The sequence below is a fragment of the Amblyomma maculatum genome, chromosome 11, assembly GCF_055883805.1.
Source record: "Amblyomma maculatum isolate TAMU_Amacu chromosome 11, ASM5588380v1, whole genome shotgun sequence".
Lineage (NCBI taxonomy): Eukaryota > Metazoa > Arthropoda > Arachnida > Ixodida > Ixodidae > Amblyomma > Amblyomma maculatum.
The window spans coordinates 162,171,181-162,192,796 of NC_139354.1; positions in this window are offsets into that span (position 1 = coordinate 162,171,181).

Genomic DNA, 21,616 nt, shown 5'->3' on the forward strand with positions numbered 1-21,616 from the left:
ATGATTTGCATTCTACGCGAAAAAAAAAAAAACCGCGAAAATGACGCGTTCATAAGAGTACAGGGGCGGCGCTGGAAACACAAAATAAAATTTCATGAAAAAAAAAATCAGTGGTGTTTCCAGCATCAACCGGTGTACTTTTTTTCATTATGAACATGTCGTTTCGGCTGTTTTTTTTTTTTCACGTACCAGGCTACCAACTGGATCAACAAGCTACGCCTTTTCAAATTCACATCGTATTCGGCTTTGCTGTCTTTACTGTCTGCTAGGGGTGAGGTTGATAATTTACGTTACATACTTGTCTGCATCAGCAATAAACATAAACTTTTAGGCGTCTAGCATTTATTTTTACAGCAGCCTGACTGTTCAGTACCCAATCAGAAAATGTAGTTCAGGCGCAGTCAAAATAATGCAGCTTTTTCAATCAAACCCTTTATGGTCGCTTTATTTTTGCAATGAATGATTTTTTAAAGTCGATTACTCTTCATTTCGGATTTAAAATTTTCAGAAAACAGCATCTATAGTTTATGATGACCTCAAATTAATCATTTGTGTAGGTTCACATGCATACTTTAATAATCGCTAGAGATCGTCATGAATAAAATCAGAGGAATAGCAATCGAGCAACCGCTGCTTATGTCCATGGTGCAAGCGAACTCGACATGCGAGCAAGTTCACGGACTTCTGGCGAATGGGCGCCCATGAGGAAAACGAAACGAGTGAAAACCTTACTTAATCATGTATGCTATCAACAACTAGAGAAGTCGGTTTTCGAGGGAGCCGAGAAAAAAAAAAACCGCTGTCGCAACGTTCGTATACTGAAGTTCACGCATCATTAGTATATACCAGCGTCTGCCTGTAAACAGATGTAATTGCTCCTTGTAAGCAATATACGGCCAAACAACTCGCATTTTCACTTCGAATGATTAGAAAGAGACCGACATCAGTTTCTCAGTTCAGTTCAGGCGTTCAGTCGTGTCCGACTCTTCGTGACCCTATGGACCATGTCACGCCACGCTTTCCGGTCTCTCACTATCTTCTTAACATCACATAGCTTCATCTGCAATGCCTAGAGAATGCCATCTAACCATCGCGTTCGCTGCCTACCCCTACGAGCTCATAAAAGAGAAACAGCCCGCGCAAAGAAAGCAAATCCAACCGCAGGGCGCGAGCGGCTGTCAAAAAAACTACGGATAAAAAAAAAAGGCCATGTGGAAAACAATAAGATGATTTCTTCAACTCGCATAGGGCATCAGAACATGCTGGCGAAAGGATCTGTTAAATATTATCAGGTTTTCCAATTCCACAGCCGCACAAGCTCGGCAGCTTGAGGCCGTAAAATTGAGTTGTACAATTACGTATTCGACAATCCGATGTGCAAAATGGCTATTGAGAGTGGAATTCCACACAGTGCGATACTTATGGAAAAGACAATTCAACTCAAAGCCCCCTGAAGCGCCGAAATCAAAAACGGCGCCGTTACGCATGCTAGCGCAGCGGATCCCGTGTGCTTCAATATGGCGGCGTCGGCGAGGTTGTCTCCACCCTGCCGTAAAGCCTCTCTATCCTTCCAAAGTACCGCCATTATTAGATCTTGCCGCCTCCGCGCTCCCCCTCAAAATTTCCTCCTCGCCACCTCTGTCTCCCCAGCCTCCTCCGCTCACCCATTCGCCGATGCGTGTCACGTGGAATCGCGTGTTGCGCTTTTGTGTATTTTTTCTTCCCGGCGCGCGCCGGCTGCCATTTTCGGACCAGCACGGCGAAGCAGCTGCACGATAGAGGGGCTTTAGCTGCACGTGGGCGCTTTAGCTGCACGTGGGGCTTTATCCGCACGCGCAAGCTTCATCGTGATGCCGTGTTGCTGTGCCTTCGGTTGCCGGAACCGACAAGGCGAAGGCAAAAGGCTTTTTTGTTTGCCATCTGGCCCGCGCAACGCGAAAAGAAGAAGAGTTTGGATGAACAGGATCGGGCGGGCTGACTTCAAAGAAGTTGCAAAAAACGCACGGCTTTGTGAAGTAAGTGCTACGGTTCATTGCCTCTTTTTAACCTTGCCGACTTCTGTCTTTTTAGGAAAGTGCATTTGTGTCAGTTGTGCGCGGTTTAAGCGTGTGTAAGCTGGCCTTTTTTTTAACACGAGCTGTTTTTGTAAATGTAAAAATGTAAATTTCTTTATAGGAAAAAAAAGTTGCAGCATCTGTCACATATCTTTGTGTACACCTGAATTGCGGGCTGTAAGCGAAGGTAGAAAGTGAAAGGAGAAAGAAAAATATGCTTTAGTGGTGGGCTCTGAATTAATTTGGCCACTGGTGATCTTTAACATGTGCTCTGGCATCATACAGTGATACACCCCGCAGGAGGTTTTTAAGGAAATTAAACTGAACTGAACAGCACATGAACACATTTGCATTTCGCCTCCATCGAAACGCAGCCGCCATGATCGGGTTCGAACATGTATAATGGAAAAAAGTGATCTCCAATACCACGTGCACTTGCTTGTGTTTACCACGTTTGCATAACATTGCCAAGATATAACATTAATGTATTTGTTGCAATACACTTAACAATACTTCCTTTTGGTTCGGGTTTCATTGCTTGTGGAAGCCTGACAGTTCCGTGGATGACGTGTACCTGTACTGTGAACTTTCTTTGTGTGTGAGACTGATAAGAATATTTATTAAAGCTATTTGAGAACTGTTTGGTTGTAGAGCCCTCTTATTGCTTTGCCTTAAAGTTGTTTCTAGCCTTGTATTCCTTCATGCATTCCTTTTGTGTTGTATGATGTTATGTGACACATTTTAGTTATACAAATAAATAAAGTATTATTTTAAATTCAGTGCACTGCTGTCCACATGTCCAATTTTCCTTTCGTCACAATTTTCCCTCTGACAGTTGGCTTAGCACTTTAAAGAAAGCGTCACTTGTGCTAATGGGGGAATAGTTTTTTTTTTTCGGAATCTATGCCCAGTATTGCCAGTTCAGGTTAGACGAATAAAATCTCGCTTCAAAAATTCCGCGCGGCTCGATCATTGCTTTCCGCGTTTTTCCTTCGTAGCGCGCCAGCCGTCGTCTGCTACGGCAGGTCCGTCATAGTCGGCGCCACCGTCGAGGCAGCGCGCGGCCTCGCCGAGTGGGAGAGTGGAACGGAGGAGGAGATGAATGGTTGGCGCTACTTTCCTTGGAGGGGCTTTACGGCAGGGTAAAGCCCCTCCAAGGAAAGTAGCGCCAACCATTCATCTCCTCCTCCGTTCCACTCTCCCACTCGGCGAGGCCGCGCGCTGCCTCGACGGTGGCGCCGACTATGACGGACCTGCCGTAGCAGACGACGGCTGGCGCGCTACGAAGGAAAAACGCGGAAAGCAATGATCGAGCCGCGCGGAATTTTTGAAGCGAGATTTTATTCGTCTAACCTGAACTGGCAATACTGGGCATAGATTCCGAAAAAAAAAACTATTCCCCCATTAGCACAAGTGACGCTTTCTTTAAAGTGCTAAGCCAACTGTCAGAGGGAAAATTGTGACGAAAGGAAAATTGGACATGTGGACAGCAGTGCACTGAATTTAAAATAATACTTTATTTATTTGTATAACTAAAATGTGTCACATAACATCATACAACACAAAAGGAATGCATGAAGGAATACAAGGCTAGAAACAACTTTAAGGCAAAGCAATAAGAGGGCTCTACAACCAAACAGTTCTCAAATAGCTTTAATAAATATTCTTATCAGTCTCACACACAAAGAAAGTTCACAGTACAGGTACACGTCATCCACGGAACTGTCAGGCTTCCACAAGCAATGAAACCCGAACCAAAAGGAAGTATTGTTAAGTGTATTGCAACAAATACATTAATGTTATATCTTGGCAATGTTATGCAAACGTGGTAAACACAAGCAAGTGCACGTGGTATTGGAGATCACTTTTTTCCATTATACATGTTCGAACCCGATCATGGCGGCTGCGTTTCGATGGAGGCGAAATGCAAATGTGTTCATGTGCTGTTCAGTTCAGTTTAATTTCCTTAAAAACCTCCTGCGGGGTGTATCACTGTATGATGCCAGAGCACATGTTAAAGATCACCAGTGGCCAAATTAATTCAGAGCCCACCACTAAAGCATATTTTTCTTTCTCCTTTCACTTTCTACCTTCGCTTACAGCTCGCAATTCAGGTGTACACAAAGATATGTGACAGATGCTGCAACTTTTTTTTCCTATAAAGAAATTTACATTTTTACATTTACAAAAACAGCTCGTGTTAAAAAAAAGGCCAGCTTACACACGCTTAAACCGCGCACAACTGACACAAATGCACTTTCCTAAAAAGACAGAAGTCGGCAAGGTTAAAAAGAGGCAATGAACCGTAGCACTTACTTCACAAAGCCGTGCGTTTTTTGCAACTTCTTTGAAGTCAGCCCGCCCGATCCTGTTCATCCAAACTCTTCTTTTCGCGTTGCGCGGGCCAGATGGCAAACAAAAAAGCCTTTTGCCTTCGCCTTGTCGGTTCCGGCAACCGAAGGCACAGCAACACGGCATCACGATGAAGCTTGCGCGTGCGGATAAAGCCCCACGTGCAGCTAAAGCGCCCACGTGCAGCTAAAGCCCCTCTATCGTGCAGCTGCTTCGCCGTGCTGGTCCGAAAATGGCAGCCGGCGCGCGCCGGGAAGAAAAAATACACAAAAGCGCAACACGCGATTCCACGTGACACGCATCGGCGAATGGGTGAGCGGAGGAGGCTGGGGAGACAGAGGTGGCGAGGAGGAAATTTTGAGGGGGAGCGCGGAGGCGGCAAGATCTAATAATGGCGGTACTTTCTGCCGCCGCTTCTCGCGCCATCTAACCGACGCGGCCGTTACTGTGTGCGTCGCTGGTGCCGCCACCTCTTGTGCATGAGCGCAAGCCTCATTTTATTCTCCTAACAGCAGCATTCTTTCTCGCACCTGCCCTTCCGCGTTTTTCGTCGACAGCACTGGAATACTAGCCTTCTACGTTCTTTCTGGGCCGTCTCTGACAAGCTAGCAGTCAACATTCTAGCGGTAACCGGAGCTAGTCGCGCATGGTTGTCGTCGAAGTGGTCAAAGTGCGGCGCCGCGTCTGCATCGCGGCCAGCAGCGCATGACTCACTTTCCGTCAAGTCCGAACGACAACTGCTCACGCCAGCCCTCAAGCTAGGCATTTCCTCTGGCAGCGCCGCGGCTGCATCGCTTGACTCACTTTCATTCAAATCCGAACAACCGCTCATGCCAGCCCTCAAGCTAGGCATTTCCTCTGGCGGCTCGCCACTCACGTTACACGGGTCCTCCGATGAGCCGCATTGCTCAGCGCTAACCGGCGCACGATCAAGCTCATTCGACAGCTGGGGCGCTTCGGATAGCGTGAGGGTCATGTGTGCTACGTCCGCGTTCGCACTGGGGTTGCTTTCGCGAATGCAACCTAGCGTGGTATCAGGGCACGAACGATTCTGACTCTGCTCTGGTCGCTCGCTGTCGCCTTCGCAAGTCTCGCTCTCTACAGCGGACGCGCTCTCCTCGTCGGTCTGCCCTGGCTGATCACAACTCGCGGGCTGCGTAGTTTCCCTGATCGGCACTTCGTTTTTCTGCGTGCCCTGCTCTACGACACAGCTGATTTCGGAAACCGAAATTTTCTCATTTTCTAGCTGATTTCCATCTCCGCCAAGCTCTAGACCAGCTTCTGCATTTAACTCGAGAGGCGGTTCAGCTATTATCAGTTCCCCACACTCATTTGATGGAACTGTATCTCCTACAGCTACTTGGGTCGGCATGCAGTTCACCTCGCTTAACGGCGTCACTTCGGACTTCTCGCCGTTGGAGCTGGCGCTAACCTTTGTCGTGACGCTGGGGCTACGTCGACCCGGCCTTCACTTGGTAGCGTGCAGAGACTCGGGTTGAAGAAGGACTGAATCTTCGAAGTTGGTAAAATATGTACAAGCAGGTTTACTGGCACTTTGAGAAAACGTATTTACAAGAATATTTACATGAAAAAGAAGGGTACATCAGCAAAATGACAAGCGTTAAGAGTTCATAGCGAGAAGCGACTGGATGAGCCGTTTACCCAGGGCCCAGAGCGACATTTCGTGCTCTGCAGCGTCCTTAAAAACCCCCTATGTCCAGCCCCTCTCTGAAGATGCTGACCAACCAAATCCAGGGCACGCCCCTCAGGTATCGGCATCCAATCGAACACTTCACTGCACTGATGGTCTGAAGCACTGACTGGTCCGGCATTCATTCGTTGGGCGTGATCACTTGTTGGCGGGAAAAGCTTGGGAACGGCGAGGAGAGGAGGTACATTTCTATTCTTCAGCAAAGAAACCACAAGCTGGTTCTGACAAGGGGTTTTACTTCTCAGAAACCCGAGTGCACGTGGCGCCGCATAGGGCTCCCAACATGGTCCCTTTTCGACAATTGCAAATCTTTCCTGCATTCCCGGGAAATCACTTAATGGCCGTATGAGTCATGCTCCTTTCTTGTCCTGCACGTCAGCGGACATGTCACTCTGTCGTCTCCTTTGGATAGGAGGCATTCATCACTGGAGGATAGCACTTCTCGACTGGAAGGGTGGACAAAAGAAAGAAAGCACTTCCTGCTATTTCCCGCAGGGGGACGTTTCTTTGTGTTTTTCCAGACGTTCTCTTGACAGGGTCAATTTGGCATTTGCAGGTTGTCCACAAAGCAAAACATGCTTACAAAACAGGATTCCTGGAAACAGGCTCACTTAGAGCCATTGGACCATCACCACATATTCACAAAACTTATCCATGCCCACAGGCGAACAATAGAGCGCGCAATTGCGGATGCTTGGTCGTAACAGCCTCCTCCCCCGCCAGAAGAGTCTCGGAGGGCAGCAGTCCCAGCTGCTGCATGAAGAGACGACTTAATGGCCTGCACGTGAACGCTTGAAGCTCGCTGTTGCTTGTCGCGTTGTCTTGATTGTTGTAGGCCAAATTGCTCGAGCTGTCTGAAACTCAACCACATGTCTAAACAAGCACTCGGCTCCCGTCTGAAGAGACCAGGTCAAAAGAAAACTGCCATTGTTGTTCGAGAAAAGCCCACTCTCAAGACGTTCAGGACCCACGTATGCCTAGAAAACCAAACGTGCTGCTTTACATAGTCACACATATACAAGCGCACGGAAAAAAAAAAAAAAAAACTTGATTATCAATTTCGATACATGGTGAGGAACATCTCGGACCGCTTAGAAAGAGCGGCTAAGCGCGTCCGCATTCCCATTTAACTTCCCCTTTTTGTATCTTATTTCAAAATTGTACTGCTGTAAAATCAAGCTCCACCTAAGAAGGCGACTGTTCTTCGATGTCGCAGTTTGCAGCCAAGCCAGGGGACAATGGTCCGTCTCTATGGTGAATTTGGCCCCTCCAAGATAGCACTGCAATTTTTGAATGGCCCATACAATGCAAGCGCACTCTTTCTCTGACGCGCAATAAGCCCTCTCTCTAGAACTCAGCTTTCTGCTCAAGTAGAGCACGGGGTGCTCATTACCGTCGTCATCTCTCTGGCAGAGAACAGCACCTAACCCTCGATCACTGGCATCACACTGGACCGTGAATTCTCGGCCATAGTCTGGAGCTCGCAATACCGGACGGCTAATCAGCACAGCCTTCAGGTTTACGAAGGAGGCTTCCTTTTGTTCGTCCCAGACTACATTTGTCGGTTCTGTCTTGCGGAGAGCGTCGGTCAGAGGGCTAGCCAAAGCTGAATAGTTAGGGATGTAGTGATTGTAGTACCCAGTCAGACCCAGGAATGCTCGAATTTCCGTCTTCGTGCTCGGCCGCGGGTAGTCTGCTACCGCAGAAATCTTAATCTCGCTGGGTTTCCTGAAACCTTGACCTACATTGTGACCCAAGTAGTCCACGGTCGCCCTTGCCAGGCAACATTTCTCGGCCTTTACGGTTAGTCCAGCTTGACGCAAAAGGCTCAGTACAGCTCTTAGATGTACCATATGGTCCGCCCATGAGTCGGAAAAAACCGCAATGTCATCTAAATAAGGCACCGCGAATGTTTCACACCCATTTAAAACCCTATCCATGAGTCGGGAAAAACAAAATGTAGCATTTTTGAGCCCGAAACGCATCATTGTTGGCTGGTAGCTGCCCGTCGGAGTGACGAAAGCCGCGTATCTGCTGGCGCGTTCAGTGAGCGGTACTTGCCAGTATCCTCGAGTAAGGTCCAGCGTAGTCACATATGCCGCTCTACTGACCTGTTCTACTCTCTCCTCAATATTCGGAATAGGATACACTTGATCCCTGGTGAGAGAATTTAGCTTTCGGTAGTCTACCACAGGCCTAGGGTCTTTACCTGGAGCTTCTACTAAGATCATAGGCGAAGCATAATCGCTTTCCGAGGGTTTTATTACTCCCAATTCCAGCATGCGAGTTACTTCCCTATCCAGAATTTCTCTTTGCCTTGGAGAAAATCGGTAGCACCTTGATCGCACTGGCACGTCTGAAGTCAGCTCAATATCGTGCTCAGTCAAATCAGTTCTGCCTGGCCTGTCCACGAAGCAGGCCTCAAACTCTGTTATTATCTCGCCCAGATCGGACAGCTGGGATTTCTTTAGTTCTCCTCTCTGCTCCGTCTTTTTGAGAAGCTCCTGAGCGTTGCTTCCCTTTCCGCTGAGGCAAATCAAGTTGTCCCCCATCTCCTCGGGAAGGTTTAACGTTAGATTTACCACGGCTTCCCTCTGCACATAAGGCTTCATAAGATTGCAATGATAAATGCGCACTTCTTTACGCCTACCGGGAATTTTCACTGCGTAGTTAGTGTTAGAAAGCTTTGCAACGACTTCAGCCGGTCCTTCCCACTGTACTTCGAGCTTATTCTGCCTTGAACTTCTCAGCAACATCACCTGGTCCCCGATACAAAACGTCCTTTGACGGGCTGTCTTATCATAGTACACCTTGGAACGAGCCTGGGCTGACTTCATGCTGGCCTCAACGAGTTCCTTAGTGTTATGTAAGCGATTCAAGAGGTTCAGAATGAATTCTACTACTGTTGGGTCTTCTCCGCGCCCCTCCCAGGCTTCGCGCACCATTCGCAAAGGTGAGCGCAGTGACCTTCCGTACACCAACTCGGCTGGGCTAAATCCAGTGGATTCGTGCGGCACTGACCGCAAAGCGAAAAGCGCTGCAGGCAGGCAGGTATCCCATTCGCGCTTGTTTTCATAGCACAGTCCCCTCAGGACTCGTTTGAGAACAGAGTGCCATCTTTCTACGCTGTTGCTCTGTGGATGATGGATCGAGCTATGCACTACCTTAATGCCGCATCGCTCGAGAAATGAGGTGGTGAGGACACTCGTGAAAACGCTACCCTGATCACTTTGGACCTCGGAAGGGAATCCAACTCGTGCAAACACTGACAGCAGCGAATCCACTACACTCTCGGACGTCACCTCGCGCAGCGGTACAGCCTCTGGAAATTTCGTGGCTGGGCATAACATAGTGAGGATATAACGGTACCCTGACTCTGTCACAGGAAGTGGCCCAACTACATCTATTACTAACCGGTGAAACGGCTCGGTAATGATTGGTACTAACACCATCGGAGCTTTCCACTTATCTTGCGCCTTTCCAACCCGCTGGCACGTGTCGCATGACCGTACAAAATTTTCCGTGTCCTTAAAACATCCAGGCCAATAGTATTCTTGCAACAGCCTCTGCTTTGTTTTCTTTATTCCAAGGTGACATGACCACGAGCTGCCATGGGAAAGTCGCAGTAAGTCTCCGCGATACTTTTGGGGAACGACTAATTGGTCCCGCTCTACTCCGCGCTTATCCTTGAATAAGCGATACAGCACTCCCTTTCTCATCTCAAAAGAAATGTTCTTTGCTGTCTTAGTGGCGCGGTGGCGCTCTCTTATCTCCTGTATCTTGGGATCATTGGCTTGCTCCATAGCTAAGTCCTCTCGAGTTCCACTTAAAAGTCTCGTGAGATTACTAGACACTGGCGGCAAGAGGTTACTCTCAAGAGCGTCCTCATTCCGCGTCTCATCAAGCTCCCTTTCAAGTTGACATATCTGAGATGCCTCGCTCTCAAAGTTTTCTGACCTGCTATCTTCCGCATTTACCACTGTTTTAACTGCCGTTTCCTCCGCTGTGGATTTTTCTGGAATGAGCAGTGTAGCTAGTTCTCGCGCCTTTGAACGTGTTAAGGCTTGCACAACTCTGTCTCCGAAAAGGATGCCCCTCTTTCGCAGCAGCATGTCCGATTTGTTGGAGAACAAATACGGATAGCACTTAGGAAGCTTTCCTGAAACGGCAGCCTCGGTTGTTAATTCGCCGAAAGGGCCCTCGATGACCACGTTCGCGATCGGCAAGCACACACTCTGTTCCTCAACTACCTGTCGGATCCATGCACACTGTCCTGTATAGTCGGAAGGCGATACATACGCCGGATGGACAACATCCATCGTTGCGGCCGAATCGCGCAGTACCTTGCAAGGCTTCCCGTTGACTACTAGGTCATGCAGGTAGGGTTCTAAAAGCTGCATATTTTCATCGCAGTCCCTGACATACGAGAAAGCAATCTTTTCTTTCCGGCAGTTGACGGCAATGTGACCCTGCTCATTACACCTAAAGCATGTGAGCGGCTTCCTAGCCTCAAGCTTATTCTTTGTGTTCTGCACGTTGGTCACTTCCCCACTTTTCTCACTGCCGTCCTTTCTAGGGAATTTGCCTGAAGAAACCTTCATTTCTTCGTTTCCAACTCTAGCAAAGTGCCTTTCCTGACGGTTTTTCACACTGAACTTGGGATTGCGGGGCCTATCCACTGCTGGGTTGCTGAATTGTCGGCGCGAAGCATACTCCTCAATAAGTTCGGCAGCTTCAGTTGCCGACTTAATTTCGCCTCGGTCCGGTAACCAATTTCTTTCTTTTTCTGGGAGGCAGTTATAAAACTGCTCCAAAAGAATTCGCTCGACTACAGCGTCCCTATCACTGTAGGAATCTGTGCTCTTTAGCCACTCGCCCAAATTTACTCTTAAATTGTACAGGAATTCAGGGTAACTCTCGTCCCTGGACTTAGTAGCGTTCCGAAAACGTTGTCTGAACGCCTCGGCGCTAAGCCTATACTTTCTCAGAAGGCAAGCTTTGACCTTCTCGTAGTTGTCCGCGTCCTCCTTGCTTAGCCGCGCGACAACCTCCGCTGCCTCGCAGGGCAGAACCGTCAATAATCTCTGAGACCACGTGTCTCGCTGGAAGGACAGTTTTTCGCAAGTTCGCTCAAAGTTAGCCAGATACAGACCGATATCCCCTGATATCACATATGGCTGCATGTACTTTGACATCTTGAAATCTGCCTCCTTGTTGAGACGAGGTACCGCTAGCTGGGGACAATCGCCCGACCTCTTGCTCAACTCTAGTTCTAATTTCCGGAGCTCAATTTCTAGCTCCAGCTTTTTTGCTTCTCTTTCAATTTCACGCTCTTTCTGCTGTCTGAGCTGTTCCTTTTTTTGACCGATGAGGTTCCATGCTTCACTGAGCTCCTCATCATCGGTTCCCAGATCAGTGATTGCCTTTATAATCAAGGGTTTTCGTGCCAAACCACTTGTATCAATTCCCAATTCCTCACACAATAGCAACAGGTCCGGTTTCTGCAGCTTTTGTAGGTCCATGATCGCTCCGAGTGTCGGCTACTTCCAAAACTACGGTGCAAACTACCAAACCTAAAGGCGTTTCAACACTTTTTTTTACCAGTTCTAAAATCTAACCCTGTTCTAGAACCTGGTCCACATCAGAAGAAAAGCCAAGCACTCACCCACACATGCGATCGATGTTCCGAGCTGCTCTCTTGTTGGCCGATTGTTGCGCCTGCTTGTTGCTTGAGATGCCACCTCCGATCACAAGATGTGGCTTGTAGATTCTGATCCACCTCGAATCACCAGATGTTGTAGCGTGTAGATCCAGATCCCACCTCCAGTCATCAGATGTTGTGGCTTGTAGATTCAGATCCCAACGCTGGTCACCAGTTGTCGTGACGCTGGGGCTACGTCGACCCGGCCTTCACTTGGTAGCGTGCAGAGACTCGGGTTGAAGAAGGACTGAATCTTCGAAGTTGGTAAAATATGTACAAGCAGGTTTACTGGCACTTTGAGAAAACGTATTTACAAGAATATTTACATGAAAAAGAAGGGTACATCAGCAAAATGACAAGCGTTAAGAGTTCATAGCGAGAAGCGACTGGATGAGCCGTTTACCCAGGGCCCAGAGCGACATTTCGTGCTCTGCAGCGTCCTTAAAAACCCCCTATGTCCAGCCCCTCTCTGAAGATGCTGACCAACCAAATCCAGGGCACGCCCCTCAGGTATCGGCATCCAATCGAACACTTCACTGCACTGATGGTCTGAAGCACTGACTGGTCCGGCATTCATTCGTTGGGCGTGATCACTTGTTGGCGGGAAAAGCTTGGGAACGGCGAGGAGAGGAGGTACATTTCTATTCTTCAGCAAAGAAACCACAAGCTGGTTCTGACAAGGGGTTTTACTTCTCAGAAACCCGAGTGCACGTGGCGCCGCATAGGGCTCCCAACATGGTCCCTTTTCGACAATTGCAAATCTTTCCTGCATTCCCGGGAAATCACTTAATGGCCGTATGAGTCATGCTCCTTTCTTGTCCTGCACGTCAGCGGACATGTCACTCTGTCGTCTCCTTTGGATAGGAGGCATTCATCACTGGAGGATAGCACTTCTCGACTGGAAGGGTGGACAAAAGAAAGAAAGCACTTCCTGCTATTTCCCGCAGGGGGACGTTTCTTTGTGTTTTTCCAGACGTTCTCTTGACAGGGTCAATTTGGCATTTGCAGGTTGTCCACAAAGCAAAACATGCTTACAAAACAGGATTCCTGGAAACAGGCTCACTTAGAGCCATTGGACCATCACCACATATTCACAAAACTTATCCATGCCCACAGGCGAACAATAGAGCGCGCAATTGCGGATGCTTGGTCGTAACAGCCTCCTCCCCCGCCAGAAGAGTCTCGGAGGGCAGCAGTCCCAGCTGCTGCATGAAGAGACGACTTAATGGCCTGCACGTGAACGCTTGAAGCTCGCTGTTGCTTGTCGCGTTGTCTTGATTGTTGTAGGCCAAATTGCTCGAGCTGTCTGAAACTCAACCACATGTCTAAACAAGCACTCGGCTCCCGTCTGAAGAGACCAGGTCAAAAGAAAACTGCCATTGTTGTTCGAGAAAAGCCCACTCTCAAGACGTTCAGGACCCACGTATGCCTAGAAAACCAAACGTGCTGCTTTACATAGTCACACATATACAAGCGCACGGAAAAAAAAAAAAAAAAACTTGATTATCAATTTCGATACATGGTGAGGAACATCTCGGACCGCTTAGAAAGAGCGGCTAAGCGCGTCCGCATTCCCATTTAACTTCCCCTTTTTGTATCTTATTTCAAAATTGTACTGCTGTAAAATCAAGCTCCACCTAAGAAGGCGACTGTTCTTCGATGTCGCAGTTTGCAGCCAAGCCAGGGGACAATGGTCCGTCTCTATGGTGAATTTGGCCCCTCCAAGATAGCACTGCAATTTTTGAATGGCCCATACAATGCAAGCGCACTCTTTCTCTGACGCGCAATAAGCCCTCTCTCTAGAACTCAGCTTTCTGCTCAAGTAGAGCACGGGGTGCTCATTACCGTCGTCATCTCTCTGGCAGAGAACAGCACCTAACCCTCGATCACTGGCATCACACTGGACCGTGAATTCTCGGCCATAGTCTGGAGCTCGCAATACCGGACGGCTAATCAGCACAGCCTTCAGGTTTACGAAGGAGGCTTCCTTTTGTTCGTCCCAGACTACATTTGTCGGTTCTGTCTTGCGGAGAGCGTCGGTCAGAGGGCTAGCCAAAGCTGAATAGTTAGGGATGTAGTGATTGTAGTACCCAGTCAGACCCAGGAATGCTCGAATTTCCGTCTTCGTGCTCGGCCGCGGGTAGTCTGCTACCGCAGAAATCTTAATCTCGCTGGGTTTCCTGAAACCTTGACCTACATTGTGACCCAAGTAGTCCACGGTCGCCCTTGCCAGGCAACATTTCTCGGCCTTTACGGTTAGTCCAGCTTGACGCAAAAGGCTCAGTACAGCTCTTAGATGTACCATATGGTCCGCCCATGAGTCGGAAAAAACCGCAATGTCATCTAAATAAGGCACCGCGAATGTTTCACACCCATTTAAAACCCTATCCATGAGTCGGGAAAAACAAAATGTAGCATTTTTGAGCCCGAAACGCATCATTGTTGGCTGGTAGCTGCCCGTCGGAGTGACGAAAGCCGCGTATCTGCTGGCGCGTTCAGTGAGCGGTACTTGCCAGTATCCTCGAGTAAGGTCCAGCGTAGTCACATATGCCGCTCTACTGACCTGTTCTACTCTCTCCTCAATATTCGGAATAGGATACACTTGATCCCTGGTGAGAGAATTTAGCTTTCGGTAGTCTACCACAGGCCTAGGGTCTTTACCTGGAGCTTCTACTAAGATCATAGGCGAAGCATAATCGCTTTCCGAGGGTTTTATTACTCCCAATTCCAGCATGCGAGTTACTTCCCTATCCAGAATTTCTCTTTGCCTTGGAGAAAATCGGTAGCACCTTGATCGCACTGGCACGTCTGAAGTCAGCTCAATATCGTGCTCAGTCAAATCAGTTCTGCCTGGCCTGTCCACGAAGCAGGCCTCAAACTCTGTTATTATCTCGCCCAGATCGGACAGCTGGGATTTCTTTAGTTCTCCTCTCTGCTCCGTCTTTTTGAGAAGCTCCTGAGCGTTGCTTCCCTTTCCGCTGAGGCAAATCAAGTTGTCCCCCATCTCCTCGGGAAGGTTTAACGTTAGATTTACCACGGCTTCCCTCTGCACATAAGGCTTCATAAGATTGCAATGATAAATGCGCACTTCTTTACGCCTACCGGGAATTTTCACTGCGTAGTTAGTGTTAGAAAGCTTTGCAACGACTTCAGCCGGTCCTTCCCACTGTACTTCGAGCTTATTCTGCCTTGAACTTCTCAGCAACATCACCTGGTCCCCGATACAAAACGTCCTTTGACGGGCTGTCTTATCATAGTACACCTTGGAACGAGCCTGGGCTGACTTCATGCTGGCCTCAACGAGTTCCTTAGTGTTATGTAAGCGATTCAAGAGGTTCAGAATGAATTCTACTACTGTTGGGTCTTCTCCGCGCCCCTCCCAGGCTTCGCGCACCATTCGCAAAGGTGAGCGCAGTGACCTTCCGTACACCAACTCGGCTGGGCTAAATCCAGTGGATTCGTGCGGCACTGACCGCAAAGCGAAAAGCGCTGCAGGCAGGCAGGTATCCCATTCGCGCTTGTTTTCATAGCACAGTCCCCTCAGGACTCGTTTGAGAACAGAGTGCCATCTTTCTACGCTGTTGCTCTGTGGATGATGGATCGAGCTATGCACTACCTTAATGCCGCATCGCTCGAGAAATGAGGTGGTGAGGACACTCGTGAAAACGCTACCCTGATCACTTTGGACCTCGGAAGGGAATCCAACTCGTGCAAACACTGACAGCAGCGAATCCACTACACTCTCGGACGTCACCTCGCGCAGCGGTACAGCCTCTGGAAATTTCGTGGCTGGGCATAACATAGTGAGGATATAACGGTACCCTGACTCTGTCACAGGAAGTGGCCCAACTACATCTATTACTAACCGGTGAAACGGCTCGGTAATGATTGGTACTAACACCATCGGAGCTTTCCACTTATCTTGCGCCTTTCCAACCCGCTGGCACGTGTCGCATGACCGTACAAAATTTTCCGTGTCCTTAAAACATCCAGGCCAATAGTATTCTTGCAACAGCCTCTGCTTTGTTTTCTTTATTCCAAGGTGACATGACCACGAGCTGCCATGGGAAAGTCGCAGTAAGTCTCCGCGATACTTTTGGGGAACGACTAATTGGTCCCGCTCTACTCCGCGCTTATCCTTGAATAAGCGATACAGCACTCCCTTTCTCATCTCAAAAGAAATGTTCTTTGCTGTCTTAGTGGCGCGGTGGCGCTCTCTTATCTCCTGTATCTTGGGATCATTGGCTTGCTCCATAGCTAAGTCCTCTCGAGTTCCACTTAAAAGTCTCGTGAGATTACTAGACACTGGCGGCAAGAGGTTACTCTCAAGAGCGTCCTCATTCCGCGTCTCATCAAGCTCCCTTTCAAGTTGACATATCTGAGATGCCTCGCTCTCAAAGTTTTCTGACCTGCTATCTTCCGCATTTACCACTGTTTTAACTGCCGTTTCCTCCGCTGTGGATTTTTCTGGAATGAGCAGTGTAGCTAGTTCTCGCGCCTTTGAACGTGTTAAGGCTTGCACAACTCTGTCTCCGAAAAGGATGCCCCTCTTTCGCAGCAGCATGTCCGATTTGTTGGAGAACAAATACGGATAGCACTTAGGAAGCTTTCCTGAAACGGCAGCCTCGGTTGTTAATTCGCCGAAAGGGCCCTCGATGACCACGTTCGCGATCGGCAAGCACACACTCTGTTCCTCAACTACCTGTCGGATCCATGCACACTGTCCTGTATAGTCGGAAGGCGATACATACGCCGGATGGACAACATCCATCGTTGCGGCCGAATCGCGCAGTACCTTGCAAGGCTTCCCGTTGACTACTAGGTCATGCAGGTAGGGTTCTAAAAGCTGCATATTTTCATCGCAGTCCCTGACATACGAGAAAGCAATCTTTTCTTTCCGGCAGTTGACGGCAATGTGACCCTGCTCATTACACCTAAAGCATGTGAGCGGCTTCCTAGCCTCAAGCTTATTCTTTGTGTTCTGCACGTTGGTCACTTCCCCACTTTTCTCACTGCCGTCCTTTCTAGGGAATTTGCCTGAAGAAACCTTCATTTCTTCGTTTCCAACTCTAGCAAAGTGCCTTTCCTGACGGTTTTTCACACTGAACTTGGGATTGCGGGGCCTATCCACTGCTGGGTTGCTGAATTGTCGGCGCGAAGCATACTCCTCAATAAGTTCGGCAGCTTCAGTTGCCGACTTAATTTCGCCTCGGTCCGGTAACCAATTTCTTTCTTTTTCTGGGAGGCAGTTATAAAACTGCTCCAAAAGAATTCGCTCGACTACAGCGTCCCTATCACTGTAGGAATCTGTGCTCTTTAGCCACTCGCCCAAATTTACTCTTAAATTGTACAGGAATTCAGGGTAACTCTCGTCCCTGGACTTAGTAGCGTTCCGAAAACGTTGTCTGAACGCCTCGGCGCTAAGCCTATACTTTCTCAGAAGGCAAGCTTTGACCTTCTCGTAGTTGTCCGCGTCCTCCTTGCTTAGCCGCGCGACAACCTCCGCTGCCTCGCAGGGCAGAACCGTCAATAATCTCTGAGACCACGTGTCTCGCTGGAAGGACAGTTTTTCGCAAGTTCGCTCAAAGTTAGCCAGATACAGACCGATATCCCCTGATATCACATATGGCTGCATGTACTTTGACATCTTGAAATCTGCCTCCTTGTTGAGACGAGGTACCGCTAGCTGGGGACAATCGCCCGACCTCTTGCTCAACTCTAGTTCTAATTTCCGGAGCTCAATTTCTAGCTCCAGCTTTTTTGCTTCTCTTTCAATTTCACGCTCTTTCTGCTGTCTGAGCTGTTCCTTTTTTTGACCGATGAGGTTCCATGCTTCACTGAGCTCCTCATCATCGGTTCCCAGATCAGTGATTGCCTTTATAATCAAGGGTTTTCGTGCCAAACCACTTGTATCAATTCCCAATTCCTCACACAATAGCAACAGGTCCGGTTTCTGCAGCTTTTGTAGGTCCATGATCGCTCCGAGTGTCGGCTACTTCCAAAACTACGGTGCAAACTACCAAACCTAAAGGCGTTTCAACACTTTTTTTTACCAGTTCTAAAATCTAACCCTGTTCTAGAACCTGGTCCACATCAGAAGAAAAGCCAAGCACTCACCCACACATGCGATCGATGTTCCGAGCTGCTCTCTTGTTGGCCGATTGTTGCGCCTGCTTGTTGCTTGAGATGCCACCTCCGATCACAAGATGTGGCTTGTAGATTCTGATCCACCTCGAATCACCAGATGTTGTAGCGTGTAGATCCAGATCCCACCTCCAGTCATCAGATGTTGTGGCTTGTAGATTCAGATCCCAACGCTGGTCACCAGTTGTCGTGACGCTGGGGCTACGTCGACCCGGCCTTCACTTGGTAGCGTGCAGAGACTCGGGTTGAAGAAGGACTGAATCTTCGAAGTTGGTAAAATATGTACAAGCAGGTTTACTGGCACTTTGAGAAAACGTATTTACAAGAATATTTACATGAAAAAGAAGGGTACATCAGCAAAATGACAAGCGTTAAGAGTTCATAGCGAGAAGCGACTGGATGAGCCGTTTACCCAGGGCCCAGAGCGACATTTCGTGCTCTGCAGCGTCCTTAAAAACCCCCTATGTCCAGCCCCTCTCTGAAGATGCTGACCAACCAAATCCAGGGCACGCCCCTCAGGTATCGGCATCCAATCGAACACTTCACTGCACTGATGGTCTGAAGCACTGACTGGTCCGGCATTCATTCGTTGGGCGTGATCACTTGTTGGCGGGAAAAGCTTGGGAACGGCGAGGAGAGGAGGTACATTTCTATTCTTCAGCAAAGAAACCACAAGCTGGTTCTGACAAGGGGTTTTACTTCTCAGAAACCCGAGTGCACGTGGCGCCGCATAGGGCTCCCAACATGGTCCCTTTTCGACAATTGCAAATCTTTCCTGCATTCCCGGGAAATCACTTAATGGCCGTATGAGTCATGCTCCTTTCTTGTCCTGCACGTCAGCGGACATGTCACTCTGTCGTCTCCTTTGGATAGGAGGCATTCATCACTGGAGGATAGCACTTCTCGACTGGAAGGGTGGACAAAAGAAAGAAAGCACTTCCTGCTATTTCCCGCAGGGGGACGTTTCTTTGTGTTTTTCCAGACGTTCTCTTGACAGGGTCAATTTGGCATTTGCAGGTTGTCCACAAAGCAAAACATGCTTACAAAACAGGATTCCTGGAAACAGGCTCACTTAGAGCCATTGGACCATCACCACATATTCACAAAACTTATCCATGCCCACAGGCGAACAATAGAGCGCGCAATTGCGGATGCTTGGTCGTAACACCTTCTCAGCTAGTGGCTCGACCAAGGTAACACGATACCCTTCTGTTAGAGGCTCGGTCGGCTCGCTACTGCGGTCACGTTGCTCGGCCGCTTCCCGAAGCTGTTTCTCACACTCCGGTGCGAGCTCGATTTGCTCCGGAACTTCCGCACTGTTTAGCCAATCGCTTACAGCGTCTTTCAACTGATACGCCAAATCAAAGTACGACTTGTAACACTTTTTCTCGCTCTCATATCTTTTCCGAAGATCATGAGGCGTTATCTGATATCGTATCAGCAATGACTCTTTTAGTTCATCATAATTTTTCAAGCGGTCGCCAACCAATCGCTTGATTTCTTCCGACGCTTCAGCGGAGAGAAGAGCTACCAACATCTGCGCCCAACTATCTCGCTCGAAACGTTTACTTCTGCAGACACTTTCGAAGTCTGCCAAATACTTTGCCATATCCTCGGCGATGAGGAACGGTGGCGGACCGTCTCGCGGTATTGAACTGTTACAATGAATGGCATTAAAAGCTTTAATCTTTTCCACGCTCATTCCATGTGCTGAAATCTCCAGCTGTATCAGTTTGCTTACGCGGGCGTCCTCTTTCTCGTAACGTTCCCTACGTTCACGATCCTCTTTCTCGCGACGTTCACGTTCCTCTTTCTCATGACTGACGTTCACGTTCCTCTTTCTCATGACGTTCGTCAATGATCTCAAGGCATTCTAAAAGCTCGTCATCTTCAGCTTCCAACGCAAGAATAGCCTTTAACACTTCTGGTTTTCTGAGTTTGTCTGACAAATCCAGACCCAACTCCTCCGCAAGCTCCAGCAATTTCGGTTTACGCAACGACTTCAAATCCAAACCCATGGCTGTTCCGAGTGCTGCCTTCTCTACTGCGCACTTTTGCCTTGCTGCAATTAACCCAGCAACAACGACAACACCATTGCCAGCTCTGTTCTCTACTTAACAAAAGCCTGGCAAAACTCAGTAGAAGAAAGTCCCGCACTCACCAAACCTCGCAGCCAAGAATCCAACGCAGTCGTTCCGCTGTAGGCAACCAGTCATCACACAGGGCTGTTGCACTGCTCCCGCCTTTCCGCTGAGCTGCTTTGATTCACGAGTCACGCCTCGGACATCTCCGCTCTTCCCACCAGATATTGCACCTCGGTCAGGCCTGGCTCGTTTCACCGACCACGGTCACTGCTTGGTCGTCCTCGTCTCTCTGCTGTTCACCAGTTGTTGGACGACGGTATCGCCTGGCTCGCCCCTCCAACCACGGTTACGGCTTGGTCGTCGTCATCCCACCGCTGTTCACCAATTGTTACATTTGTTCGCGTGCGCCTGGGTTAGCGTACCGCTGCCAGCTGTTATTACGTGCGGCGCGCGGCCCCTCGGTAGCGTTGGCCTGGCGGCTCCGTGGACGGCGGACGGCATCAACGGTGCCAGCAAAGACGAGGCGTCTTCTAACGAAACAACCTTTACTGCAACATCATGCAGAAACGGGCAGTGAAGCTGACCCGGAGAGAATACAGACACGTTCACACAGCTGGTGTCTAGCGTCGTCTCAACGGCGCGTCAAAGTAGTCTCTGTCTCAGTTGTAGGAAGAAGGAAAAGAAAATGCACGGGCCTGCTACTGGCTCTGTAGCTGAGCCACCTCTGCTGCCTCGTGCAGATAGAAGAGAAAATCGAGAAGAAAGGAAAGCAAGAGGGAAAGAAAGACGCGCGCCGCAACAACAGCCGTCGTCCACCACCATTGGTGGCGTGTGCAATGACGGCCTACAACAGATAAAAATTCGGTGCCAGGCCAGCCCCCGCCGCAAGCAGCGGTGACCCACCTTGTAGCGATCGCGGAGAACCGCGCATCCCTCCGAAGCACCGCGCGCCGCGGAGGATGAAGGGGACAAAAGTATTCCTTCTCTTCCGAAGCTGAGTAACCCAAACGGGTTTTTAGATAGCGCCGCGTTTCCCTCTTCCCTCGCCGGGCGCAGGAGCGCACCGCTAGGCGTCGCAGACGCGACGCTCATTGGCCGAAAAAAGGACAAAGGGCAAGATGCGCCGAGATCGGCGGGAACCGGCTACCGCCGATGAGAGACGACAGCGAGCCGCGACAACGGAAGGACGCAAGGTAAATACCTCCCCGCTATACTTCTTTGTTGTCGCCATCTTGCCCTTCGAAGTGTCAGGCCCCATCCAAAAGGATAGGGTCTCCAGCAAGACCTTCACCAGCGTTCATTTTGGGAAGACCCAATAAACATCTGGTTCCGGGCAAAGTCCTGTTCTGTGTTGTGTCGTATTTTGCATTACTACTTTGCGGCCGTGAGAACGGCTGCACGTGGTGTGTGATCGCGGGAGCTCTGTGTTTGCGGCCTAGACCTCAGAAGAGGCTCGACGGCTTAATAAGAACCCCCACAACTGGCGCCCCAACGTGGTTCTCTCGTGCAGAAGCACTTGAGCTACTCGCTCCCGCCGGACACAATGCCAGACCAGCAGAGTAATCTGCCT